At 44.0% G+C, this 19,985-nt stretch overlaps 1 protein-coding gene across 20 annotated transcripts in view; it reads left to right on the plus strand.

The window, feature by feature from the left end:
* The window catches only part of NRCAM (neuronal cell adhesion molecule), a 325,016-nt gene that overhangs the window by 86,441 nt on the left and 218,590 nt on the right, over nt 1–19,985 (plus strand). For 4 of the 20 annotated variants that reach the window (XM_089328415.1, XM_089328417.1, XM_089328419.1 and 1 more), the window contains one exon: nt 9,193–9,272. The exons of the other annotated variants lie outside the window; for them this stretch is intronic. The gene's annotated coding sequence lies outside the window, so the exon portion shown is untranslated. The remainder of the gene's footprint in view (nt 1–9,192; nt 9,273–19,985) is intronic. 20 annotated transcript variants of the gene reach the window in all.

Genomic DNA, 19,985 nt, shown 5'->3' on the forward strand with positions numbered 1-19,985 from the left:
AGAGTTAGAGAGGTAGAGAGAGAGAGGTATTCCATCTGCTGATTCACTCCCCAAGTGACCTCAACCAGCTCAGCCAGAGCTGAGCCCACGTGGGTGCAGGAGCCCAAGCACTTGGGCCATCTTCCATTGCTTTCCCAGGTGCATTAGAAGAGAGCTGGATCAGAAGTGGAGCAGCAGGGACTTGAACCAGTGCCCATATGAGATGCCAGTACCGCAGGCTAGGGCTTTAACCCACTGCGCCACAGTGCTGGCCCCCAAGAGTATTTTTAAATAGTCTTGTTTTCTCCCCTGAGTATAAAGGTAATACATGTTCATTGCAGACAATTTGGAAAATGAAGAAAAATGTAAAGGGAATAAAAATAACACAGGCAAAATGATTGTTAACTTTTGATATTTACACAGACACATACACACAGGTGCTTCAAAAAGTTCACCTGAGATGGAATGAAAAGATAAGCTGATTTTGTGCAAAAAAAAGTTTTGAAATGCAGGTTTTTTCATAATACACATTTTCTGTGAATATACTGATATGCTGTATACAAGATCCCTTGTATACACATATCTAGTGGCAAAACAGTTTTAATGGACTTTGAAGTATTAATGCTAAACATTTTTCTCTTTTTAAATGCTTTTGAAAATGTTAAAGTGGAAAATATTATTTACATATAACCACAGAGGGAGTATAACTGCTTTCTCAGGAGCATTTGTTCTGGATATAAATTGCCTACATTCTGGTCACCCATGCCATTTGCTAGCCTGGAACTTTGGGCAAGTCATTTAATTTTTCTGTGCCTAAATTCCCCATGTACAGAGTGGGTATAAAATAGGATATTACTCATTGTTATAATTAAGCAATAAAATGTTAGCTTTTTTTTAGATTATTTATTTATTTGACAGGTAGAGTTATAGTCAGTGAGAGAGAGAGACAGAGAGAAAGGTCTTCCTTCCTTTGGTTCACCCCCCAAATGGCTGCCACGGCTGGCGCGCTGCGCCAATCTGAAGCCAGGAGCCAGGCACTTCTTCCCAGTCTCCCATGTGGGTGCAGGTGCCCAAGCACCTGGGCCATCCTCCACTGCACTCCCAGGCCACAGCAGAGAGGTAGACTGGAAGAGGAGCAACCGGGACTAGAACCTCCCATATGGGATGCCGGTGCTGCAGGCGGAGGATTAACCAAGTGAGCCACGGCACCAGCCCAGCTATTTTTTTTTTTTTAAATAAATGGTATAATATAAATGGAGGGGCTGGCATGTGACTCAGTGGGTTAAAGCACTGGTTTGAGTACCAGATGTTCCACTTCTAATCCAGCTCTCTGCTATGGCCTGGGATATCAGTAGAAGATGGTCCAAGTCCTTGGGCCCCTGCATCCATGTGGAAGGCCTGGAAGGAGCTCCTGGCTCCTGGCTTTGGATCGGCACAGCTGTGGCTGGGGAGTGAACCAGTGGATGGAAGATCTCTCTCTCTCTCACTCTCTATGCCTCTGCCTCTCTGTAACTCTGCCTTTCAAATAAATAAATAAATCTTTAAAAAACATAAATAGAAGGTAAAAAGAATAAAAAACTGGGGCAGGCATTTGGCACAGCAATTGAGTGTCACTTTTGATACCCTTATTCTGTATCAGAGTGCCTGGGTTGAGTCCCAGCTCCTCTGCTTCTAATCCAGCTCCCTGCTGGTGCACACTCTGGGAGGCAGTGGGTGATGGCTGAAGTACTTGGGTCCCTGCCACTCTTAGGGGAGACCTGGACTGGGTTCTGGGCTCCTGGCTTCAACCTGGCCCAACCCTAGCAGTTACAGGCATTTGGGGAGTAAACCAGGAGCCGAAAGTTTCTCTCTCTCCCTCCCTCCCTTCCTCTTTTCCTCCCCCTCCCTTCCTTCTTCTTTCCCTCCCACCCTCTCCCCCTCAAAAAGACTTAATTTATTTGGGAGGCAGAACAACAGAGAGAGGGAGAGGGGGAAAGACAATGTCCATCCATCAGCTTGTTTGTTCCCCAAATGGGTACAACAGCCAGTGCTGGGCCAGGCCAAAGCCAGGAGCCAGGAACTCCATCCGGGTCTCCCACATGGGTGGCCGGGGCACAAGCACTGAGGCTATCATGTGCTGACTTCCCAGGTACATTAGCAGGGCGCTGGATGAGAAACATAGCAGCAGGGACTGGAACTAGCACTAGATGTGGAGTACTGGCGTGGCAAGTGGCGACTTCACGTGCTCTGCCACAACAGCTGTCTCTCTGACTCTGCCTTCAAGCAAAGTGAAAAGAAACAAACATTTTACTGCCACATATGGCCAGCAAAGGAAATACTATTTTGCTGTGTTTTATCCGCTGATCATAACCCCTTTCCTTCCTCCTATAGATAATTCCTCCTAAAACATACTTGAATTCAATGTATTTTTGAACCTTATTGTTAGTCCTAATAATTTTACTTAGTATTATGTTTATGAGATCTGTTCAGGGTGGTTTTCTCAATGCTAGCAGTATTCCATTTTATGCTTATGTCATAATTATGTATCTCTTTGGGTTGTTTTTATATTTTGAGTGATATGAGAGAGGTGGCTGTGAAAATTCTCATACCTGTCTCGATGCACAAGGGTAACAGTGGAATGGTGAATTCTTTCCCACAGTGGTTGTGCTGGTGTATGTATCCTTAAAACAGGAGTGTATAAGAAACAAAAAGTCTATAGATGCAGTAACTTTTGCACTATGTAGATAAGTCTTTGGATTATTTGAAGGTATCTTTAGAGATTGGGAGTTGTATTTAACATGTCTGGCTACATATTTATTATATAAGTATATAAAAACACCGTTGCTGTGAGCTTGATAATGGAGAAGGATGGCACATGTGCTCTGGGTGGACTGAGGGCAGTGGAATTCTAACACATTCCTAGGGCCTTGTTAACTTACCGAGTCTCTGGGAAGAGGGATGAGACCCTGGGCTTGCTTTACTTTCTAAATCGTCACCTCCATGTTCTGAATTTGATCTTTCCCATTCCTGCCTGGCCTTCTTTACTCTCAAGTTAATAACTTCCCAAAGGAAAGTCAGTGTTGCCATTGAGGATATTTGTAGTTAGTCCCCATGACGCTCATCCCTGGCATCCTTTAATTATTCTTCCCATACATCTTCCAATCCGCAAGACTGTAAACCGGGCTCCCGAGTGTGAAAGTGCTGCTTCTTTGTGGAATATGGGTTGCTTATTATGTGGCTTTCAGTTTTGTCCTGACTACAAAGAGCCCGACGTTCAAGTTTCTGTTTGGAGAACGCAATATGCAGATCCGTTTACAGTGTGTGTGTTCCATTCACTCTCCGACAGTCCTGTTCTAGCCACTGTTTTCAGTGCCACTAGAGTGCTGGCGTCACAGTCCACCAGCTTTCACTAGTGTGGTTCTCCAGCCTTGCTACTCTGGAAGGAATCGCTTTTATATACCTGTTGACTTGGCTGCTGGTTAGGACAACATACTGAAAGGAATTAGGATGGTCTTCTCACAGTGTCCCAGCAGTGGTCTTGTCTGACACTCATCTTTAATTAGGCCTTCACTGGGAAAGAGAACAGAATCAGGCATGCATTCCCCAGCACGGTTTCTGCATGCTCATTGGTAGATTCAGGCCGCCAGAGGTTTTAGGGAACAGGAGAACAGGTATCCCCTATCTCCAACAGCAGCACCCTACCTACACGCCTCTCAGACAGCACCAACCCACATTCCCCCTGCGCATGACAAATGCAGCCTGGACCAACATAAAGGAAAAGCAGATTCCTGGAAGATGTGCAGGTGAGCTCAGAACTTACAGGATAACTATGGGACCAGACCTCAGGCAGGTTGTTTCGAGAGAGCAGGAATCAGTACAACAGGTGTTCTCTGGGGCCAGGGTTTCAGGAACTGCTCAGAACTGGAATACCCAGCAGGTGGTTGGTTGATCAAGCTGGAGTCACATGGCTGCCTCTTGTCTGAAGAGGCCAGGAAACTGGAGTCAGAGCCCCACTTGACTATGTCCAAAGTAGAACATAATGCCTGGAAAGAAATCTGTGGTGTGCTTAGGAGCAAGGCATGGTTCACAGGCAACCAAACACCGACAGATGTCAACCTCTGGTTAATTGTGAGTTCCTGGAGTGTTTGAGGCAACGGCAGTTTAACATTAAAATCTGACCATCCATCTCTCATAAAGTCGTGTCTAAATGTTTCTGGGTTTTGTTAGCAATTTATCTGAAGCTTTTGGGTGTATTTCTCTTATTATTCCTTTTGCTTTTTAGCCATGTCAGTTCACCTTGTTTCCTCACAAGAGATTGGATGGATGACATTCTTTAAATGTTACGTATTTTATATACCAAATGCAATAGGAATAATGTCTGAAGGACAGTGGGATAAAGGATCTAGCAAGTATAATGATATTTCTGGGGTTAACTAATTTCATCATTCTTATTTTGGTTGTCTATCAGAGCAACATAGAACTCAAAATAAGCTATAATTTGGTAAGTTTGAAATGTGTCCCAAGAGAGTTTTAAAACTGTTCCATTAATTGTCTTTTGTACCTCATTTTTCTGTGTTTATATTAAATGTTATTTTCTAAAGATTTGTTTGTCTGTTTGAATGGCAGAGTTACAGAGAGGGAGAGACAGAGAGAGAGAGATTTTCTGTCTGCTGGTTCATCCACTCCCCCCAAATGTCAGGATCCTGGAACTCCGTTTGAATCTCCTATGTGGGTAGCAGGGGCCCAAATGCTCATGCCGTCTTCTGCTGCTTTCACAGGCACATTAGCAGGGAGCTGGATTAGGAGTGGAGCAGCCAGGACTCAAACTGGTGCTCATAGGTGAAGTCAGCAGTCACAGGCATTGGCTTAACCCACTACATCACAGTGCTGGGCCCTGTGCTTACGTTAGAATAGGGAAAAGTGGTGACAGTGAGAATCTTCAAAACTATAACTCTTTAATTCAAGCAAATGCTGAGTAGTTTTTTTTTTAACTTTTATTTAATGAATATAAATTTCCAAAGTACGATTTATGGATTACAATGGCTTCCCCCCCATACTGTCCCTCCCACCCACAACCCTCCCCTTTCCCACTCCCTCTCCCCTTCCATTCACATCAAGATTCATTTTCTATTATCTTAATATACAGAAGATCAGCTTAGTATACATTAAGTAAGGATTTCAACAGTTTGCTCCCACACAGAAACATAAAGTGAAAAATAATAGATGATTTTTTTTAAATGATGATGAAATCAGATCAGACCTATTGTCATGTTTAATCCCAGTGAGAGTCAAGTTGGGAGTTGATAATTTCTTTCTTTCTTTTTTTTTTTTTTTTTTTTTTTTTTTTTTTTTTTTTTACAGAGGATCAGTTTAGTATGCATTAAGTAAAGATTTCAACAGTTTGCACCCCCATAGAAACACAAAGTGAAATATATTGTTTGAGTACTCGTTATAGCATTAAATCTCAATGCACAGCACATTAAGGACAGAGATCCTACATGAGGAGAAAATGCACAGTGACTCCTGTTGTTGACTTTACCAATTGACACTCCTGTCTATGGCATCAGTAATCTCCCTATGCTCCAGTCATGAGTTTCCAAGGCTATGGAAGCCCTCTGAGTTCTCCGATTCTTATCTTGTTTAGACAAGGTCATAGTCAAAGTGGAGGTTCTCTCCTCCCTTCAGAGAAAGGTACCTCCTTCTTTGAAGACCTGTTCTTTCCACTGGGATCTCACTCACAGAGATCTTTTGCCAGAGTGTCTTGGCTTTCCATGCCTGAAATACTCTCATGGGCTTTTCAGCCAGATCCGAATGCCTTTAGGGCTGATTCTGAGGCCAGAGTGCTATTTAGGACATCTGCCATTCTATGAGTCTGCTGAGAGTAGTTTTAACTCACAGTTTGCACAGTGATGAATGTGCAAACATTCTCCTTAGGTCTTCCAATTAAATCTCTCACGTCTTGATTAATAGAAGAAGTTGTGTGACGAATCCTCCCTTAAAGGGCTTCAAACTTTGTGTGATTTTGCAGAGTGGTACTCTAGGTACAGAGTCATTGATTGATGCAGCAGTCAGATACCAAGCGTCTTTTCTGTCATGCACTGAGTTGGAAAGTGTCATCGCCATTCTCATGTAGTGCAAAGTCAACCAGGAGGCGGTGCGCAGCTGTGTGTGCCGCTGACTGGGGATTCCTTAGTCAGAATTAGTGAGCTTGTTTATACTGAAAATGAGCTAAACCTACCATGACAGGCAGCCTGAACTTCTGATATTTTCTGTTATAGATAGTACATGTAATTTCTGACATTTAGACCACTTCGTGCACTGACTCTCAACAAATATCTTATAGCTAAAACTGCAGAGTTTTCATTCCAGAGAATCAGTAAGGGACAAAACACTGGGAAGCTGTCTCCTGCCTGAGAGCACTGCTGAGCAGAAAATTTAATATTTGTATTATTTCTGGAGCCCTCACACACCTGCTTGGAGTTTTCCCTAATCGTTGACCACAAACTTCTTTTTTGGTAAGTCTCACTTAAAAAAAAAGCAGATGTATTTTATTTTTTATTTGAAAAGCAGAGTTAGAGAGATCTTTCATCTGCTGGTTTACTATCCAGGTGGTCACAATGGTTAGGGCTAGGCCGGGCCACGCCAAAGCTGGGAGACCGTAACTCCATCCAGGTCTCCCATGTGAGTGGCAAGGGTCCAAGTACTTGGGTCATCTTCCACTGCTTTCCTAGGCATATTAGCAAGGGAGCTGGATTGGAAGTTGAGCAGCCAGGACCCAAACCAGTGCTAACCCACTGCACCACAGCACCAGCCCCGATCACAATCTCTTCACACCCACACCTTGTTGTGAGTCTGTCTCTCATGGCCCCTTTCTCATCACATGGCATCTTTTTGCTTATGGGCTTACCTTGCATTTGGAACAAGATTTGTTCATTATTCATAGTGTGCAGCAGAGCATATGCACATAGCTTAATGACTGTTAAATCAAAATGTGATTTGAGAGTTTTGTTTCATTGTCTTTCTATGTGTGCTTAACATCTTAACATCAGGTAGGAATGAGCCTCATTCAGAGGGGGCTATGTACCAAATTCAGATGACCTGTTGTGGTTCACTCTAGGAACAGAGCAATGATTAGAAAATTCAAGTGATGTCTTCCTTTTGCTCCAGGTGTCACTACATTACTTTTCAGTACTTAGCGAGGAGTTTTATGGGATGACAGTTCAGTCGTTGGAATGATATAGTGTCCCAAACTATTTGCCACAAATACTGTGTGTGTATGGTAGACTTTCATCAGTTATCAGTTGCTCCTCATCAGGGAGTGGGATAGCTTTTAGTGAATGAGGCTAAGTCTCATCCAGCCTAGACTCTCCCCTGGGTCCTACCTGCTCCACTGTGGCCTGTTTTGCTGGGATACATTCTAGATTCCAACCCCTTGTTACAAGCCATTGAGTTGGCTTATTCTTAACCCATGCAGTTTTTCAAGAACAGACTTTAAGTAGTAAGAATTGGGTGATGTCGGTCAGAGATTTTCCTTTTCTTTAATATAGCTGGCAAAATATCAGCTCCCTGCTTTACTTGAAAAGAGTTGTATGAAGCAATGTTGTCTCCTGGTCTGGGTATTGCTTCTTAATTCTTGGGTGGCTGTGTCTCTCAGCTGGCATCACTGTTTTGCACTCTTAGTTATGGGACAGACATTTTTAAAGAAAGAAATTAATATGTTTGACAAAAAGAATTACTACCTTAAAATCTGAGCTGGGGGCCAGCATTGTGGTGCAGCAGGTTGGGTCACCACCTGTGACACTGACATGCCATATGAGTGCCAATTATAGTCCTGGCTGCTACACCTCCAGTCTATCTCCCTGTGAATACTCCTTGTAAAGCAGGGGAGAATGGCCCAAGTGCTTGGGCACCTGCCACCTGTGGGAGATCTGAATGGAGTTCCAGGCTCCTGGCTTTGGCCTGGCCCAGCCCTGACTGTTGTGGCCATTTAGGGAGTGAAGTAGCAGGTGGAAGATTCTCTCTCTCTCTCTCTCTCTCTCCCCCTCTCCTTCTCTCTAACTTTGCCTTTCAAATAAATAAATAAATAAATCTTCAAACAAATAAAATAAAACTCAAGCTTAATGTGTGTTCCCTATTTTGGACAAATGTGGTTGCCATGGTACTTTCCATGTAACATCATTAAGCATCCCACCCTCACGATAGGTTAGGCTGTCAATCATCTCAGGTCCAGAGGACCCATGGGGCTCACCCACTCACATCCCAGTAATAACCACAGCTTTATAGTTCACAGACCTTGGCCCTGTGTTATATATGTGGAACATTCTTTGCTGCCCGTGGAGAAGGCTGTTGCATTCCCAGTGGCTCCTTTGCCTACCAAATGCAGGATCTGCTGGGATAACCCTAGCGTGCTGGCAGCCACAACTGATTTTTCTTGGTCTCCTTCCATTTCATTGGCCCCAGTGCTTCAGCTGGGCATGGGAAGCTGCTCCTCATGGTGGATTTGGGTCGGAAATTGAAAGTAAGAGGCAGCTGCAGCTGCCAATGGCCCTGGAACATATCTGGATCCCAGAAGAGGTTCTGTCCACACCAATGTCCTTTTACTTTTTTGAAACAGCCTTTTCACATTAACCAAACCCACAACACAGTGCAACACAATGCAAAACAATCACGTTGAACTAAGGACACCCAACTTGAGACCCAACCCCTGTGGACTGTAGGACCATGTCATACAGCAGATCTCCAGAACTTACCTTATTTAATGGAAAGTGCATGCCAATTGATCAGTAACTCCCATTTCTCCCTTCCTCCATCCTCTGGAAATTACCATTCCACTCCAGTTCTATGAATCTGACTGTTGTTGATACCACTTCCATCTGAAATCCTTCAGTGTTTTTCTTCCCGTACCTGGCTAATTTCATTTAGTATAATGTCCTCAAGTTTGTCCAAATAGTACTGAATTGCACTATTTCCTTCCTTTTTTTTTTTTTTTTTAAAGCACAGTAATATTCCACTCTATGCATCACATTTTCCTTACCTTTCCATCTGTCATGGGACAGTGAGGTTATTTCCACAACGTGGCCATTTTGAATTAGTGCTTCAGTCAGCACAGGGACGTTATTGTCACTTTGAGGTTCTGATTTTTTTTTTTTTTAATATTTCTGTTTTATTTATTAGAGAGGCAGAGTTACAGAGAGAAAGGGACTGAGACATATTTTCCATCTGTTCACTCCCCAGGTGGCCACAATAGTTGGTGCTGGGCCAAGCTAAAGCCAGGGGACCAGAAGTTTCATCCGGATCTCCCACATGGGTGACAGGTATCCAAGCACATGGGCCATCCTCTTCTGCGGTCTCAGGCACATTAGCAGGGAGCTGGATGGGAAGTGGAGCAGCCAGGACTTAAACTCTTGCCTACGTGGTGTTAACAGGTGTTGGCTTAACACGCTGTGCCACAGCGCCATCCCTGAAATGTTGATTTCTGTCCTTCTGGGTAAATATCTAGAAGTGATATTTCTGGACCGTATGGTAGTTCTGTTTTAGATTTTTTTTTTCAGGAATCTGCATACTTTTGTCCACAATGGTTGCAGGATTTGTGTTCCCACCAACAGTGTGTAAGAGTTTCAATTTCTCCACATCTTCCTCAACATTTGTCTTTGTAATACCATTCTGACAAGTATGAGGAGACACTTTCTTGTGATTTTGGTTTGCATTTCTCTGATGACTAGGAACATTAAGCATTTTTTTTTCATATTCCTATCATCCACATGTATGTCTTCTTTGGAGAAGTCTGCTCAACTGTTAACCCATTTTTCAACTGATAATTAGCTTTTTGTTTTGTTTTGTTTTTGAGTTGTAGGAGTTCCTTATTTTTTTGGAGATTAATCCCTTGTCAGATATATAGTTTTAAAATATTTTCTCCTATTTCTTAGATTGCTTGGTAACTCTACTATTTTCTTGGCTGTGCAGAAGATTTTCAGTCTAATGTCCCAATTGTTTGTTTTTGTTTCATTTGATTTTGGCATGCATGAAGCCATCACTAAGACCAACGTCATGCAGTTTTCCCTCTGTGACCTTTAGATCTTACCTTTAAATGTTCAATTAATTTTGAGTTGGTTTTCGAGTATGAAGTAACTTTCCAATTTCAGCCTTCTGTAGATGGATATTGAGATTTTCCAACACCATTTGTTGAAGAGACTGCCTTTGCCCGATCGTGTATTCTTTGCACCCTTATTGAGATCAGTTGACTGTGTATATGCAGATTTATTTCTGGGCTATGCGTATGTGCCTCTAACATCTGCAAGGTAAACTTCGTTCTCATAACTTACTAGCATGAAGCTTCAGAGTTTCTGTAAAAAAGAAGTACATCTGAGTTACCCTTGGTTTTCCTTTCGTTTTAACCTGGAGAAACAAATCTAGTTTTTATAGGAGGCAGCTGGTCATTTCTCTTACTCTTTCTCATTTAACTCTATCACCTGTGACAGATTTAGTTATTTATGGCAGAAAACTAATTCTGGTGCATAGAAAACAAGCAAATCTTTTGTGAGCAGATATAAGCAGACTCTGGCTAGAGAAAGATCTTTGATGTGATTGCAAGTGTATGTGAATTCTGTAGGGAGGGAAGAAGTAGTTACGAAAGATGTGATATTTTAAGCCTGGGAATGTGGGTGTGCTGCCGTCTTGACTAGCTTACAATTAACAACAGTCTTGGAACTTTAACTTGTACGTATAATGTGGGAGATGTGTTACAGAAATAGATACAACAAATGCTGGATTCTTACTCATTCTCCTTCTGCTGCTACTTTGGAACATAAGAAAAGAGTTATTCCAATGTTAAGGAAATAGGAGCTAATGCATTACACATGTAGCCATATGAAAATATTGTTAATATTTTATAAAATAGTTTTTATTAATAAAAATTTTATCATTGTTTAGCATGTTGTGTAGCATGTTGAGTGCTAGTTTGTTGTCCTAGAGAGTTTTGACAAAATACCCTGCTTACATTTGTTTAATCACTCTTCTGAAAATCATTTTTCTTTGCCTTCTATACTTATTACTTTGGGCAATGACTCTTTCACAGTAGGGCCAGAACACAGTGGAAAACATTAAGGCACACATGAACACATTCTCTGTTGCCTCGCTCCCTGATTCTATTTCTGAGGAGTCTGAGACACTTGATACAGCAAGTGAGATGCAAAGAACGCTCTCCATGTGTCTAGCAATGAACTCCAAGCCCAGTCTGTCTGCAACAGCTCCAACTTGAAACTTCAGAATATACTGGCTCAAGCTTAGATCACTCCCAAGATTATTGAACTATGCTGAAGTTCTTTCTAGTAATTATTTGTGTTAGTTGCATTGTATCTTTGAGGCACTTATTTTTCTGTTAGAAAAAGCATGATAGGATATTGAGAAATATGATTAAATTCTTTACCATACTTAAGAAATAAGTCAGCAGTCTCACCAGACTGCATGATTTTTTTTTCTGTTTTCAGACAGCTGGGTTGAATCTTTTAATCTTTCTTCAAAAAAATTTTTAAGATTTATTTATTGGAACTAGCACTGTGGCATAGTAGGTTGGGCCTCTACCTGCGGGGCCAGCATCCCATGTGGGTGCCTATTTGTGTTATGATCTGCATCTGGTCCAGCTCTCTGCTAATGGCCTGGGAAAGCAGCAGAGGACGGTTCAACTGCCTGGGTCCCTGCACCCACATCGGGGACTCAGAGGAAGCTCCTGGCTCCTAGCTTAATATTGGCAGCCATTTGGGAAGTGAACCAGTGGATGGAGAACCTCTCTGTCTATCTTTCCCTCTCTGTCTCTCTCAAGATTGATTTATTTATTTGAGAGGCAGAGTGACAGAGAGAGAGAGAGAGAGAGAAACTGGTGTCCATATGGGATGCCATTGTCACAGGTGGTGGCTTTACCCACTGTGCCAGAGTGTCACACCTACTTAATTGTTTATTAAAATGTAGTTTTTTAAATAAGTCTCTTTATCGGCTGGCGCTGCGGCTCACTAGGCTAATCCTCTGCCTGCGGTGCCAGCACCCCGGGTTCTAGTCCCGGTCGGGGCGCTGGATTCTGTCCCGGTTGCTCCTCTTCCAGTCCAGCTCTCTGCTGTGGCCCGGGAAGGCAGTGGAGGATGGTCCCAGCGCTTGGGCCCTGCACCCGCATGGGACACCAGAAGGAAGCACCTGGCTCCTGGCTTCGGATCGGTGAAGTGCGCCGGCTGTAGTGGCCATTTTGGGGGGTGAACCAACAGAAAGGAAGACTTTTCTCTCTGTTTTTCTCTCTCACTGTCTAACTCTGCCTGTCTAAAAAAAAAAAAAAAAAAAACTATTTTAACTAACCTGAAATTATCAAGTAAGACTGATGATTTCATTGGACAGCATTTGTGCCAAATGATGCTAAAATATCTAAAGTGTAGTGGTTTCTAAGAGAAAATTTAGTTTGAGTCTATTTGTGAAAACTAATCCGCAAGCAGATATTTCAGTGTAAGAGAATGTATTAATGAGGCAGAATTCAAAGATGGATCTTCAAACATTTATATTCTTTTTTTTTAAAGATTTATTTGTTTATCCAAGAGGCAGAGTTACAGCAGAGAGGGGAGAGATGTTCTTCCTGCTGCTGGTTCACTCCCCAAATGGCCACAATGGCTAGAGCTGAGCTGATCTGAAGCCAGGAGCTTCCTCCAGGTCTCCCATGTGGGTACAGGGGCCCAAGGACTTGGGCCATCCTCTACTGCTTTCCCAGACCATAGCAGAGAGCTGGATGGGAAGAGGAGCAGTCGGGACTCGAACCAGCACCCATATGGGATGGCAGCATTGTAGACAGAGGCTTAACCTACAAAGCCACAGTCGCTGGCCCCAACATTTATATTCTTATCTCTGAACTTTTTAGTACAGTGGGGGCAGGAAAATTTGTGTGTAAATGAAATTACCTGCAGTTCAGGGTATACAAGCATGGTATAACAAATAACTAAAAAAACTATACAGGAAAAATACTTGAATAGGAGGAGGTAATGTGTCTATAAAATTTGATATTTCTGTAGGAACACAGCTTAATTAAATTTGTTAAAAATTTTGTTGGGCCCACCTGCAGTGCTGGCATCCCACATGGACACTGGTTTGAGTTGTGAATGTTCTACTTCCAATCTTGCTTCCTGCTAATGACCTAGGAAAGTAGTGGAAGATGACTCAAGTGCTTGGGCTCCTGCAACCATGTGGAGACCCAGATGAAGCTCCAGGCTCCTGGCTTTGGCCTGGTTCAGCCTTGGCTGTCGTGGCCATTTAGGGAATGAACCAGCAGATGGAAGATCTCTCTCTCTCTCTCTCTGCCTCTCTCTCTCTTTCTGTAACTCTGACTTTCAAAAAAAAATCTTTAAAGGTAATTTTTGTTGATTGTTCAAAGGAAAATACATTCAAAGACTTTTCGGTTGACTATACTTCATAAAATATTTTTTAAATTTAAGAAAATATCAGTAATTTAGTCTGTAATATTTTGATAAATTTACAAATTTGCTACTATAGATAAGAATTCTATAATAGTGTTATTAAGTCTGCTTTAATAGATAAGTTTATAAATTAGATATAAAGTAATTACAAATATATATAAATACAAAATTACTCAGATACTTAGAATTAGTTGGAATAGGTTTATAGTCTGAAAATTCAGGGGCTTGCTAATATGAATTATATCTTAAATACATGGCAAGTTAACATACAGTTGTATTCATTGCTTATATCACAATGTTTTGTTTTTATTGAGGAATCTTTGCTTTCAGAAAGAGTAAACTGCATGAAGCACATTCAATACTTTTAAGATACAACCCAAATCAGGACCGAATTGTGTGCGTTAATCCACTCTTTTTGAGTTGATCACAGTGCAGTTCAATATTTGGACTTCCAGCATTTCCTAAACAGACCGTGTTCATTGTGCCACTGGGAGGTTTATATAGTAAGTTGCCCGTGTCAGATGGCAGCCTAAACAGCATCCAAGCAGTTTGAGCAACACCAGTGTGCCTTTTGGAGAACGAATCCCTCTAAATTATATGGCTTCTCATGCTGTTTGCTCTGCTTCACACTTTTTTTTTTCCTTTGGTCTGGTTTGAGGAATCTGTTCAGCTGCATGTTTGTTAGATCAGCTGGCCCTTGGCACTACAATGACTACAAAGTCATGCAAACAGATGGTGAAATTTAATTTTCAGTTAGGGTGGGATTCCATAGCAACATTCAAGGGAAATAGATGCCTGGTCACCTTTATTAGGCTCCTCTTGTTACAAACCAAACATACGCGTCAGTGTGAGCTGTGCAGGGGCACTGAAAATACCGGCTGCTGTCCTCTGAAATATTTGCTTTTTTACCTTGGAGAATATTTTTTTACTTTATTTAAAAAATTGTGTGTGTGTGTGTGTGTGTGTGTCTACACCAAGCAAGTCAGGTGGCGTTGGCAGGGTTTAATAATCTTCATTTAGTACATACGTCACATTGAAAGATGTTTCGCCCGTGTTTGGTGAGCAGAAATGAACTGGTCAGAAACCAGGTCTCAGGGCTTAGTTTGATGTGCTCAGCAGGCGTGGGGGTTGGAAGCGCTATTCCTGCGGCCAAGGCTGTTGCAGGAAGAGCCGGGCCTTAATATAGCGCAGTGGGAGCAGGCAGACATCCCAAACCTGGCTTGGATCAAGATAAAAATAACAATCCTGTTAACCCCCTCTGTCTGGAAGAGAGTCAGCCTCAGAGCTCAGAGAACTGTGTACAGGCTGTGTTTCCCTCATCTGAAAATCTGAAACCTGAAGTGTGCCAAGATCCAGAACTTTTTGAGTGGCAACAGGACATCGCAACTAGAGAATTCCACACCATGAAATTTCATTTTTTGTACAAAGTTATTGAAAATATTGTGTGAAATTATCTTCACGCTATGCATATGAGGTGAGTATAAAACATAAATGAATTTCGTGCTTAGACTTGGATCCCATGCCCAAGATGCCTCATTATGTATTATGTACAAATATTCCAAAATGTAAAATGATTCTCATTCTAGTCTCAAGCATTTCAGGTGAGGGTTTCTTCACCTGTACAGCCGTGGTTAAAAGGCATGATATTGATACTGTGCACACAAAAATATGAAACTGTGCAATATGTTAGTGCTTGGGTCATTTTTATTTTATCTTATTTTTTTAAAGATTTATTTATTCATTTGAAAGGCAAAGTTACAGAGAGGTAGAGACAGAGAGAGTTACATTTTTGTTAGTTTTCTTAACCTTTTGTTAGGTTTCTTAACCTCTGCAAATTTTGGTTTCTTCATCTATACGATGGACGTTACACCTTCTACCACATAGAACTCTTATTCTGGGTTGAAGAAAATAAACATGCAAAGGACTCAGCATGGTGCCTGGCGTAGGATAAGTTTTCCCATAAAAAGCCAACCAAAAGAGAACTCACCACAATCTCACCTACTCGTGCAAACCGCTAACTACTAAACATTGAACATGGCAGTCTGTTCTAAGTGAAAATTTGGGGAAGAGTTAAAAAAGTGTTCATTTAAGCACAAGGTATCATATAAATACTCATTTATCCAAAATGGTTGGGAAGTGGGGAAATCCAGGTAAAACAAACCCTTTCATCCCTAGCATATACTATATTAACCATAAAGTAAGTAATTATCAATGCCAAGCAAGTATATAAAAATGATCCAGTGGGGTTGGTGCTGTGTGCAGCGGGTTAAAGCCCCAGCCTGCAGCGCCAGCATCCCATATGGGTGCTGGTTTGAGTCCTGGCTGGAGTCCCAGCTGCTCTGTTTCCGATCTAGCTCTCTGCTATGGCGTGGGAAAGCAGAGGAAGATGGCCCAAGCACTTGCGTGGTAGACCTGGAAGATGCTCCTGGCTTCTGGCTTCGGATCGGCTCCGCTCCAGCTTTTGTGACCATTTGAGGAGTGGACCATTGGATGAAAGACCTCTCTCTTTCTCTCTCTGCCTCTCTGTAACTCTGCCTTTCAAATAAATAAATAAATAAATAAATCTTAAAAAAAAGTTTCTGGGCCGGCGCCGTGGCTCAATGGGCTTAATCCTTTGCCTGCGGCGCCAGCACCCCAGGTGCTAGTCCTGGTCGGGGCGCCAGATTCTGTCCTGGTTGCTCCTCTTCCAGTTCAGCTCTCTGCTGTGGCCTGGGAGTGCAGTGGAGGATGGCCCAGGTGCTTGGGCCCTGCACCCGCATGGGAGACCAGGAGAAGCACCTGGCTCCTGGCTTCAGATCAGTGTGGTGCGCCGGCCGCAGCGGTCATTGGAGGGTGAACCAATGGTAAAGGAAGGCCTTTCTCTCTGTCTTTCTCTCTCACTGTCCACTCTGCCTGTCAAAAAAAAGTTTCTGAGTGACTTGGGTATACATTTATATTCTCAAACCCCACTTTCTACACAGAAGGCAGCTTCTCTTCTTTAGGATACAAATTAAGTAGGTTTGATCCATCATATACATCAATGTCTTACATTTTTGGCAGGAATGTCATCTATAAATGGTCTTGATTGAGGAAGTTGGGAGCAAGGGGTGGAGTTCTCCTATTCTCCAGGATTTTTGCATGAATCCTTTAGAGTTGTGGAGACACCCCAATAATTAAATATTGGTGTGTAGGTGTGTAGGGTTTCCTTTTGTGGATGGGGGAGTGGAGAAGAGGGTTAGGTAGGAGTCAATTTTTTTTTTTTTTTGACAGGCAGAGTGGACAGTGAGAGAGAGAGACAGAGAGAAAGGTCTTCCTTTTGCCGTTGGTTCACCCTCCAATGGCCGCCACAGCCGGCGCATCGCGCTGATCCGAAGGCAGGAGCCAGGTGCTTCTCCTGGTCTCCCATGGGGTGCAGGGCCCAAGCACCTGGGCCATCCTCCACTGCACTCCCGGGCCACAGCAGAGAGCTGGCCTGGAAGGGGGGCAACCGGGACAGAATCTGGCGCCCCGACTGGGACTAGAACCCAGTGTGCCGGCGCCACAAGGCGGAGGATTAGCCTAGTGAGCCGTGGCGCCGGCCAGGAGTCAAATTTTTAAGGGTAGAAATCCAAAATAGGAGAGGGGAAGGGAACACAAAATAAAAGGTGGTTTAGGAACCCCACTTCAAGAAGAGAGCCCCCAAACTTAATGTTTCAGGTCCTTTTGCCTGGTGCAGAACCTTCTGCCACAGATGCTTTGGTTATTTTTCTCTCACTGCAAAAAGAAGGTTGTAAACAATAAAACCCCAGCAGAACATGGAGAGAGACCGACACATCATATCTACACAAACCAGGCCACCTGGCAGTCCCCAACTCAGGGACTCAGTGAAGTCCTGTGAAGCCCAGACAAATACAGTAACTAAAGGAGGGGCAGCATTTGGGGGAGACAGGAAGCCAGGGCCAGACACACATCACCCAGTGAGTTCTATTGCATCTGTCCTGTTTCAACAGTGAGGTCAGTTTGCAGTGGTCTCTCGATATATAAACAAAACCCCCTTCTTCTCATTTGGTTACTGCTATACTCTGTCCCAAGGCAGGACACTGGCTCCAGACACCACGAGGCCCTCGCTTGTGGGTCTCCCTGGGAAAGGTTAAGAATTCTAGTCCTTGCTTCATGTTTCTATCCCTGGACAGCACAGGGTGGCTACAGGGGTATTGGTCTTCATACTCGTCCTTGCCAGCTCACATTTTTCACACACATATGTGCATGCACACGCACACCCTTTTGTGTGTACTGGGCCTGGCCTTATCTGGATGGAATTGTTATGTGAACCCAAAGACCCGTGTCCTGAGATCAGACAAACCTGACCATGTCTTCCTTTCTGGGCCTTTCACCTGTCTCAGCCTCTCTTAACTTCTCTGCACCACTTTCTCCTGCTTACACTAACTTGCCATCTTCCAGGAGGTTGGATATCAAGGTCATGGGCAACCCTTTTGATACCTCATCTCCCATGAAAGTTTTTCAAGGCTTGGTGGTGGTGGTGGTGGTTTCAAGAGGACACGGCAGCATAAAAGCCAGCTGTACCTAGCAAAGTGAGGTAGCTCAGTAGGCTGTGCACTCCACAGAATTGCTCTCCATGGTGATAAAAACAACAAAAAGTCTTCCTGCTGTGCAGACCTGGAGCGGTTGCAGACTTACCCTTAGATTGTTTGTGCACTTGAGAACACAGTGCAGGAATGAGGGCCTTTGATTAAAATATACAAAAACACAAAACCAGAATATTAAGGAAAAAAATAAGTTCAAATGCACAGGATACATCAGTCACATACAGTTAATGCCGTTGGCAGGCTAGGGAAAGTGAGACCCAAGGTCCAGTTATCCAGGGGAGCAAATAAATAGAATCACATTGGCCCAGAGAGGGGTGGGAATGAGCTTAACAACAGTGGTCTGTGGCTGTTCCCTTAACCACCCTTTTGGCTGGTTATTCCAACCCATTGCCTGGGCTAGTTCCCAGTCTCCTATCCCAGAGCTGGGTAATGAGGAAACAAGATGTGGAAAACCTTGCCTTACCCGAGAGATTCCCTCCCACAGAACGCAGCGGCTTGTTTCTTGGTAATCTGGTCCCACAAACAATCTTTTAAACCCTGGTGAGGGAAGTATTATTCCATATCCTTCCTTGAAAAGAGAACAACTTCCCCATCCAGGCTGCATTTTAAAGCTGGAGATTATGAACGCAGGGCCTCAGATAAAGCATGCAGGTTATAGGGTGATGTCCCCCTCCAAAGTCCTCACTTGCATGTGGATAGAGTGTGGTTGGAATTCCTTTGTCTCACTCCTTACTCCCAGCAAGAGGGGAGAAGGGGTGATGCTGTGAACCCCACCGTGAGATACATAGCAATGCCAGTTCCCCCCAAACCACCCCATCCTCCCTTTCTCCACTCTGTGGTTGATGCCTGCCCCTTTAAATTTCCTGATAGCAGAAGAACAGTCTCCACCCCCTGTGGCACAACTCTGGGCTTCAGAGAGCAGGGCAGAGCTGTGGATCTCTTCTCCTCCTCCCGGAAGTAGCTGGCTTCCCCTGGGAGCTGGGGGCCTGCTGGGCCTTCAGGGTGGCCCGAGGCTACCGTGTGGCTGATGACTCTGGCCAAAGCGGCACTTCTTGGGCTGGGGTGGCAGCTTGCCCTCCTTGGCATGATGGTTCAGACCTCCACATTTGTAGCACCTGTCTCCTTTACATCTGTATTTCTGCCTGTTCTTCCCCCTTTGGCCACCTCTCGCACCCAATACAGAACACCCCACCAGGCCTTGATGAACTCCTGCAAGGTGAATTCCACTGCTTCACCCTCCTTCTCGCTCCAGAAGTCTCTGTGTGCAACTTACCCTGGTGCATATAGATGTCCATCGAGGGGTCAGTGTAGCAGTCACGGACAGGAAGCCGCGAAGCCCATGTGCAGTGTGGACTACTTACAGATGGTGGCCCAGTGCGGCAGCTGTGGCTTGTTCACCACCGCCTTGGTGCAGCCACCTGCAAACTGCCCGTTGGACCCGGAGGCCATGGCCGGTGGCAGAGCCCGCAGCCCGGCGCCCCTAGTGGGGTGGCTGTTGGCCCCACAGAAGTCCAGAGGCCAAAGGGGGGTTCAGGGAAGAGGCAGCTACAGCTGCTCCTCCAAGCTTATCTTTTCTTTCCATTTTCTATGCACTTTTCGATAATCCTGTCTTCCCCTATGTCTCTCCACGCCCAGTATTGAGCTGTTAATTCATCCCATTGGCAGCATCAGCTGACTTATGTTTAGGCCTTTGCTGTGGTTTGGATATGGGGGTAATTCCCACCCCCACCCCACAAAGGGTTCATGTGCTAAAGGTGTGGTCCCCCGGGTGGTTCTTTTGGGAAGTGATGGAGACTTTGAAAAGCAGGGCCTATTGGGAGATCCCTGGATCATTGGTAGCCTGCCCTTGGAAGGGATATGGGATCCCCATCAGTGTCACCCTGTTCCTGCTTTGAGGTGTCATCGCTTGCCTTGACACACACACACACACACACACACACACACACACAATCTCCATCTGCCATTCACTACGATATTCTCACCAGAAATGAGGCAATGCGGGAAAGGGTGCCCTTAAACC

This window comes from Oryctolagus cuniculus, chromosome 3, assembly GCF_051225735.1.
Source record: "Oryctolagus cuniculus isolate XC-2025 breed Fujian yellow rabbit chromosome 3, ASM5122573v1, whole genome shotgun sequence".
Lineage (NCBI taxonomy): Eukaryota > Metazoa > Chordata > Mammalia > Lagomorpha > Leporidae > Oryctolagus > Oryctolagus cuniculus.